The following is a 9,545-nucleotide window of genomic DNA, read 5'->3' as shown; positions in this document are numbered from 1 at the left end:
CACAGTTGATATAAGGGCAAAATGGCACTCAAAAAGTATACAGGAACGAGAGTTTTACCATTTTTTCCCATATAACCGTGTCCCAGACTTATACAAATGGAACAATACATATAATCCTGTGTTTGACATTTAGGTTGAAAATTGCATAAACAATTTATATTAATTTTCCTATACTTCAAAATAATTAGCTATTGTGCTTCTTGTCGTATCTAATTCAAAGTTACCTTTTTGTTCAGTAAACGGAATATAATACTTCTTTAAAACTTCCGATCAATAGAAACCGTGCATTTACATAACATTTCAAGTACAATTTATTAACACATAATAAATCTATTAGACTTTATAAAAAATCACTTGTATATACATAAAATCGTACATATATAAACGTACGCAAGGATTTCTTATAATTGGGTTTTTAAATTAAGAAAAATTCCATGATTTTACATTTTTAAATGAAAGAACCTTTTTCAAAGCCACTATGACTCTTTCAGATTTTCAGAACTTTATTTTGATACCTAAAATCAATTTCAAAGAGATTTTTTCAAATCACCTTTTGACAGCTGGACAACTGCTTGACAGCTCCGCCCAGTACAAAACCCGACGAGGGGTGATTCATCAAGTCGCTCCCATACAAACTTAAAATTGATTTTTAAATAGGTTCCCGGGCATTAAAATTCATGAAAATTTGGATTTCGGCTCAGTTTGGCATGCAGATTCAGAATATGAAATTATCTCAACACCGTTAAAGAAGTCAATTGATGAAATTTCAGTCGTTGCATAGCTCAGATCCAGCTCGTAAGAAAGTACTCGAAAGATACACTTTTTAAATTTATTTTAAAAACGGCTTAAGCTCCCATATTGTGATTATCAAACCCATCAATAGAATGGCTGCAACTTATCGCATATTGAATAAAAAATCACGCATTTTAAATACTAATTTCTGAAAAGGATAACATTTTTGTTCTGATGACATATACGAGTTTGATAGTCGCATGGAAATAATTGGATCATAGCGATTATAAGCAAAATTTAGGGAAATAGAGTAAATTATTCAAATAACTGTAACTTGAGAGGAATCTCAAAGGAAGGAATTTAACAAAATTTGCAGAAACTTTGCCTAAATATCATACACGTTGGATAGTATTTAAAAAACTAATGTTTATTTGGGTTGAAATGATAAATGGCCGTAGAACTACGATAAGTGCATATTTACTCAGATAAGAAAATCCTATAGAAATAACGCAATATGCTCAAATGACAAAAACTTCAATTTCCCTCGATGAAAGATTTTCAAATTTTCAGAGTAGATACTAGGATAGTATATGGGTAATTCTCGCTGAGACCGGCCCACTATTTACACCTTGTCTTCAAAAATGTTTAAAGTGCCAATTTTCTGAAAGCCCTCGCCTAAAAAGTAAGAAAAATGCATTTGGTTACTCAAATTGATGGACCCCCCGTTAGTTAGAGCCACAGCAATTTTTGCAGACCCCTCGATTTTGGTCAAATGGTGGCTCATTTAAACCGTTATTACTCGAAAGTTTCTCCGAATACCACCTCAAAACGAATTGTTGTTGAAAATAGGAAAGATAAAGCTACTATTTACAATAATAAAAAGTTGGGTCGGCCATATTGATTTTGGCCGCCATCTTGGATTTTTATACCAAAACATTTTTTTCACCATGAGGGCAACCACCGATTTTCAAAATTTTTACATCAATTGAAAGCTGGGACATTTATACAAAACATATCAAAAAATTAGAGATGTCTTTTTCTTCTTTCAAAAGTTATCTGCCGTTTCGTAAATTATGCCACTTTTGCGCACTGGGCCCGTTTACATAAATGCAGCGTTATTTCGCAGTGTTTACGAACACGAATTAAAATTCTGAACCCACTAATGGAAAGCTGAAAGTTTAAGCTTTTCAAAACACTAAAAAAGTTATAAAAACAATGCCCGCTTCATTGAGAAACAGGCAAAAACGGAAACGAACCTCCGATTTGGCCAAATTTTGCGGCACACGCCTTTGTGTATACATGCAGGCGTAAACTCGGATGCTGTTGTATGTCTTTGCCGGCGCGCTTGGAAATGTATGGAGAAAACGTGGCTTGATTTACAAAACTGCAGATAACTTTTGAAAGAAGAAAAAGACATCTCTAATTTTTTGATATGTTATGTATAAATGTCCCAGCTTTCAATTGATGTAAAAAATTTGAAAATCGGTGGTTGCCCTCATGGTGAAAAAAATGTTTTGGTATAAAAATCCAAGATGGCGACCAAAATCAATATTTCCGACCCAACTTTTTATTATTGTAAATAGTAGCTCTATCTTTCCTATTTTCAACAACAATTCGTTTTGAGGTGGTTGTTGGAGAATCTTTCGAGTAATAACGGTTTAAATGAGCCACCATTTGACCAAAATCGAGGGGTCTGCAAAAATTGTTGTGGCTCTAACTAACGGGGGGTCCATCAATTTGAGTAACCAAATGCATTTTTCTTACTTTTTAGGCGAGGGCTTTCAGAAAATCGGCACCTTAAACATTTTTGAAGACAAGGTGTAAATAGTGGGCCGGTCTCAGCAAGAATTACCCATATCTTTCGAATGACGGGTGCCAAATTGGTGGACATTTTTATTTGTTAATAACGGTTTTTGGCAAACCGTGGGGCCTGTTTGTTCGGAGTTTTTAAATTTACTCCGCCTCCTTTTGTATTAGGCAAACTTTTGAGATTTCAAAAAGACCTTTCGGCGCAATCCCGGGGAAGATGATGACTTCCTTTTTCCAGGTGGGTGTACCTCCGAAGAAGATCCACCCTCATCAGTTTCGTCATCATCCTGATCATCAGAAGACAACTCGTGAAAGGGATTTTCAACTGGGACAGCTGATTCAGACACGGATTCTGGTGTTTTAAAAGATTTCAGCATCTCCGCATATGTCTGTTTGGAGCGCCTTATGATAGAGCGACTCTCATTTTGAATGCGTCTTTTGTAAGCCGGGCAATCTTGCAAGTCATGTGGATCTCCGCCACAGTAGCTACACTTTTCAGCTTCCTGTGTGCAAGAGTCCTCTAAATGAGCCTGGTTGCATTTGCCACAACGGGGCTTGTTGTCGCAAAAGCTATCACTGTGACCAAACTGCTTGCATTTGGTACAATTGAATACCTTCGGCCTAAAAAGACGCACTGGGTAAAAAGCACCATCAATGACTACAAATTCTGGGAGGACGGATCCTGGGAAAGTCACTCGAATAAACACTGATGGCTAGTACACTTTCTTACTCCCTTCAATGGAAGCCTTAGACAGCCGCTTACAATCTAGGATTGCCACATCGGGGATAGATCTATTCTTAAAGCGTCCGAATCCGCTCTTGATGTCATTGCACGTCAGCGTTTCGTCGAGGATCTTCCCTTCCACCTCTACTTCTCGTGCCGGCACATAGATCGTATATTCACAGCTAAACGCTTAGTGCTGAGCAATTTCATTTGCTGCTTTGTAACTAGGTGCAGTTACACGCAGCTTGGTCTGTTTCACTTGGTGAATAACAGTCCCAGGATACTTACGCGTCAGATCTCGAGAGATTGAGAGTAAATTCAACGATTTGTTTTTGCGCCGGAAATAGACAACCCAAGGCCCAGGCGAAGATGGTTGGTAAAATCGCGTTCGAGCAATGAGATCTTTTGGAGGCGTTTCGCCTCCATTTGAAACATCCAACAATGTCTCTTAGAACCATTGGAATTAAAAAAAATATTTATGTTTGAAATTTTTTGGCTTGACAAAGCTAAACTAGCATTTTTCTTAGGTCTCACTTGCCCCGGGGTACTTTTATTTCTATAAAGAAGTAAACATGATGTTTATGTTGTTTAAAAGGCGAAAGATTTATTCGACATTTGAAGAGAGACCAGAGTATGTGTTGTTTAAAAGCAAATATTTTTAGCTGACTGTTTATCAAAGAGAGTTATATACAGACAATTTTTTGATACACTGTACATAAAATAGTCATTTCAGAGCATTGAAAAACAAAATCTGCTATTACTTTGCAAGGCTAGAACTATGATATGCATCTGATGAAATTTGACGTGACAATCACGGAACACCATTTCTCGAAATTTAGGTAAAACTTCTCTAAATAGCAGTATTTTTCGATAGATAAAAAAAAAGCCAGAATGATAATCCTTTTAAGCTCAATCCTTCCAAACAAACCTGCAGAGCAAAGAATACAGACATTACAGAGTTGAAAGATTTGCACCAATTTTGAGATTCTGTTGAACTTCAAAGATCACATGAATAATTTTTATCAATCCTATGCGGCAACTTGAGCTGACTTATCATCAAAGTTTATCATAAATCATGAATGCAGTTATTTGAATTAATCAAAACCTTCAAATATTTCTTTACCATTTTGAGCTTTTTGTCAAGGAAACTATTGCATATTTGGTTGCGTATAATCCTAATTTTATTAGAAAAAGTAAAATTATAGCTCAGAAATCATTGAGAAACTTGTGAGAAATAAGGATCCCATGTATCCAGAAGTGTAAAAAAACAGTAAATTTCGACTTATCATGCTAATCGTCGTTATGGATTAATGTCAAAACAGAATATCAAAGTCCCCATTATTTTTCCGAATGAACTAGGATATGTTTCGTAAACATTTGGTGTAATGAATGCAAAAATTTACCAAATTTTAACAAGGGAAATTTTGTTACCCAAAGGGAAATATGGTTCACCTGTTTTTCTTAAAGGTGCCGCCCTATTGAAAAGTCCACAATCATCTAAGCTGTCCATATATTTCCATCAACCATGCAAAGATATATTCATTCAAATCTTTGTGATATATTCGTATAAATTTTTAAACAATTATATCTCAATGGAGCACAGAGATACACTGCAGTATTCCCTCAGTAGAAAATCATTGGAAAACATTTTTGGAATAACTCAACAGTGAATGCATATATCGTTCTGAAAATTGGAGTGAATGTTGTAAACAAGCTTCAAAATTGGGGAAAATTTTCAAATATGACAGTCGAGTGTACAAGAACTACATGAAAAATTGGTAAAAAATTTCATTTTTTCAATGCATACGTTCAAAAATATGTTTTAACTTCGTTTTTAACCTATAGAAAATCAATGGTGAGCACAGAAAGTTTGAGAACCTGTAACGATCTATGCTTCTTTCGGGTTTACCAGATGATTGTCGTTGTAGTGATAGACATCGCCCCCATCCACCACCAGCCACTCCGTGCAGTCAGTGGGAGGCATAGAGGTTCGTCGCGAACCGACCGAACAGCACACACCGCATGCCTCAGTTTGTTAGCAGATCCAAAATCAAACCTATTCACTGCGGCTGGCTGACTGGCTGGCTGGCTAGCTCCACGTGGGGATTGCCCCGGGTTGTGGTTGTGTATGAATGAGCTGCACCATAGGTTGGTCTAGGCAAGGCACTATACTAGCTTGCACTGACTGGTCCCGATGTTTGTGTATGCGCAGCGCGAGACGTTCAACGAAAGTGAGAGTGAGACAAAAGTCAGTCACTGGAAACTAGGTCAAACTTTTCTTCTATGTTTTTGTTTGATTTTCTTATGCGCTTGTTTCCTTCTCCTCTGCCCAGCGTTTTTCTAATAGGCTGGGTCTGGTCGTATAAACCGTATGATTACTGGTTTCAGCTCTGGAAGTTTTAACGTATCTGCTAGAAAAAGTTATCGATATCATAGAATCCGGCTCGATCTTACGAACAACATTGGACTAGCGGGACGTAGGAACTAGGTGGTTGACGAGACGACGTCGTGATTGACATAATTTGCATTACAGGAAACAATTATAACCGAATCCTACTAAGTCGACTGCTTGAGTTTGAGCGAATGAAAAAGATAATAAAGCCTGTATCCGCAATAATCGGGACACAGAAGTACGGCTGTGGCTCTGTAATGAATCGGTAAAATTGGCTAAATAATTGACTGAGAACTCTTTGGTATATGTTTATTATTTGTGCCAAATTTCATAAAAATCGATGCATTACTTTTAACTCTGGATGCAAAACAAATAGACGTGGTTTCAAGCATTTTGTACAATCATGTCCATTTTTCATTCACATAACAGATGGTTCTTTCACGCTACAGTTCAAAGTTCTGTGATCATAATAATGAAATTTCGTCATCAGTTATGATACTTATAGAGACACTTTCTTGCAAAATTTCTTCAACTTTGATCAATTGGTATGCAGGCTACTGGTGTTGATAGGCGTGAGTGATAGTGAATATTTTTCGTGTTTTTCATGTGCGATGTTAGCCTATTTATAACTTTTGAATTTCTCTGCCAATTTTCGTGAAATTTTCACAGAAGGTAGCTGATTATGTATATATTATGCCTGCAAAATTTGATGATTATTGGTATAGTACTTTCCACAGTACAGTCGAAACAATTAAGGGTGCTGACTAATTGCTGTCTGAGGGGCTAAAATCGCGTTCAGTCCCAATACATGTTTCGACTATAAACAAGGTAATAGTGCATCGATTTTTTGGAATTTTGCCTATGCAACACATGTAGATTGAGATGTTTGTGTTCAAAATTTCAACCAATTCCTTAGCCAAATTCAAAAAAATACAGTACTGACAAGCAAAACTAGGGGCTGTACAAAACTCAATGGCACACATTCGGCTCTTTCATTGCTACAACAAAAAGTACTGCACCGATTCACATGACATTTTGCAGGTGAAATGAACACATCTGAAGATGTTGTTAGGCCAATTTTCATCAATTTTAATATGTCTATTGCAGAGTTACAGCTGTATTTCTGTGTCCCGATTATTGCGGATACAGGCTTTAGATAAAAACATTATTATATACAGTCGACTCTCCACATGTCGATGTTCTACATCTCGATATTGCGGATTTTTAGAAAAAAAAAATCACACTGCAGTAGCCGCCGAGGTTCTACCGCAGCTGTCAAAGTCCTACCGCAGGCTTGAAAATCATCATATCATTGAAACTAAAGGCCAAATCAAATCATGCCTGCAAGGTGAATTGCACTGAACCAACAACAAACAATGATCATCGGCGTCGTAACCAAGGGTATTCAAGGCAGGGTAGATTGATGATACCTCAGTGAAAATCAGTAGTCTGACAGCTGCGGTAGCTTTTCGTGCTACCGTAAAACGGAAAGTTTTCTCTAAATTAGCAATATCTCTCCCTATCTCGATGGTTTGATCGGTCTCTTCAATCTGCATACGACGAATTTCGCCCCAAATCGTATTCGGAGTTGGCAGCACCCTCTCAGATTACAATGAAACTTTCTGGGTATGTACACCAAGACTAGATAAGCCACTTTGCATACTTAGTTTCTTCAAAATTTATCTGGACTGACTTTTGAAAAGGGCTAAACTTTTTTTATGGATTTTTTAAAGATGTTGTTAATCAAAAAATGACTACTCCTACAAAAAAGTGTGGTATGGGTGATTATCACAAAATAAGTCAAATTTTAAGAAAAAAATACTGAAAAAAATCCAAAATGAGCCCTACACTGAAAAAAAAATCATTTCTATAAATTCAAAGTTGATTTAAAAAAAAACACCATTTTTGATTTTGATGAAATTTTGTCTCAAGACAGGTAATTATGTTCCCTACCAACTGTCCATACATCACAAGATGGGCACTTTTAAGGAAAAAAAGTTTTTCTAACAAAAACTTTTTCATGTCCAAATTATTATTTTTTCAGTGTCTTTTTTTAAAAACAAACTAAACCAGTGAAGGTTATCTAGTAATCTCAAAATGCAATGAAACTTATTGTGTCATATGCGACAATGCAATGCACCCATATTCACGCAGCAGCACTCTAGAAGTACGAAACAATATACAATTAGAACACGCATTTCATACGTGCTGCTGTAATTTCTACCCCATGTTCTTACCTAATATTAGGTAAGGCTATTTATTAGATTCGAACTACCTAATCGAAAAAAAAAACAAATCAAGAGTTGTACCTAAAGCAAATATGAACAAAACAAGAAAATGAATCGGTATCATTCAACGTGTTACTTCTCTTTGGTTATTAAAGGCAGTTCTGAAAAGTAATGGATCAATCGTATAAATCAAAATTCAACAAATTCAAGTGCAGTGCAAAAATAAACAATCCAAAGTGCAACCGTCATAGAGTATTGTGTTGTTCTTTGCTGAGTATTGTGTTGTTCTTTACAGAGAAGAACATTAATCAAAACAATTAGATGATCGGCATTGAACCACAAAACCCCCACAACAATTGGTGAGATCTTTCCAATATTATTTATTTATAAATAATTCTATTTCAGTATATTTAACTGCATATAAGTTGAAAATTCGCAATTTTCAACATCCTTTCATCTATTGGAAGATGCTTCAGTTCTGGGCTCTTTCTAAGTTGATGAAGGGATTTATAAATGCTTGCAAGGACTTGGCCAGGTGTGTGGAGCTGAGTAAATCTATGACATTGAAGATAGTAGCGACATCAGCAATGTCAATGGAAATATTCAACTTTGCAACTCCATCCAAGATTTGTGCAAGTATTCATGCTATGCTATGCTATGCTAATCCAAAGTGCAACCGTCATAATCTACGGGGCATGTCATTAAGATTGATAGATAAAATTCATTCCATGGGATATACACATGAAATCGACGAATCGATGAGTATTTGTGAGTCATGTCGTGGATTGATAAGTCACAACAGAAGCCCGAATACGAAAAAACGCCAATCGGATGGAGACGACGAAACTATGCAACCATCGTTTAGTGGGCAGCAACATCATGATGTTCCAGAACCAGAACCGTCAACGAGTGGTCAACAAATCGAACATGAGCTGGGTAAGTAAGCCTTCAACGTGTTAGCTTCTTTTATATAACTCATTTTGCAGCTCGTTGCAAAACTACATTTTTCAGTATTCTTCGTATTTATCCAACCCGGCAAGCCTCGTTGGATAAATGTACTACTTGTGCGAAAAAAAATAATTTTTGCAACTCGTTGCATAAATAACTATCATTAACTTTCCACTGCATTCATTATTATATTGTTAACCTTAACTTTTATCTTACAGATATGGTACCATCTATTCCATCATTGGAGTCAATTCCGTCAACAGATCAACTACAGGGTCCAAATAATATTGAGAAGTTTAATACCATTGCTGAAACATTGAGTTTATCGCCAATCTCATCTAGAAACATGAGAAGTATGGAATATCGCATAAACAAATCATTGCAGATTACGAAAGCAGTTCGAAAAAATATCTTCGGAATAGATTCAACGGATCCCGAGCAGAGGGGAATATCAAATTAATAACTACGAAATCACAAAACCTGTTTTTATATCTTGTTTTGTTATTATTGAATTATCAAGGCATTACGTTTCCATAACATATTTTGTTGGACAATCTTATTTTGTTATGACCAAGCAATTGGTATGCAGCCCTTAAATAACATTTCAATATTACATTCTGTTGTGGAACAAGTTTGGTTATTATTGTATTATTGAGAGTGCACAAATACTTTATGATATTGCTATCTAAACTAAAACAAATTTTGAAACAAA

This window comes from Aedes albopictus, chromosome 3, assembly GCF_035046485.1.
Source record: "Aedes albopictus strain Foshan chromosome 3, AalbF5, whole genome shotgun sequence".
NCBI lineage: Eukaryota > Metazoa > Arthropoda > Insecta > Diptera > Culicidae > Aedes > Aedes albopictus.
Note: the sequence above shows the minus strand (reverse complement) of the source record.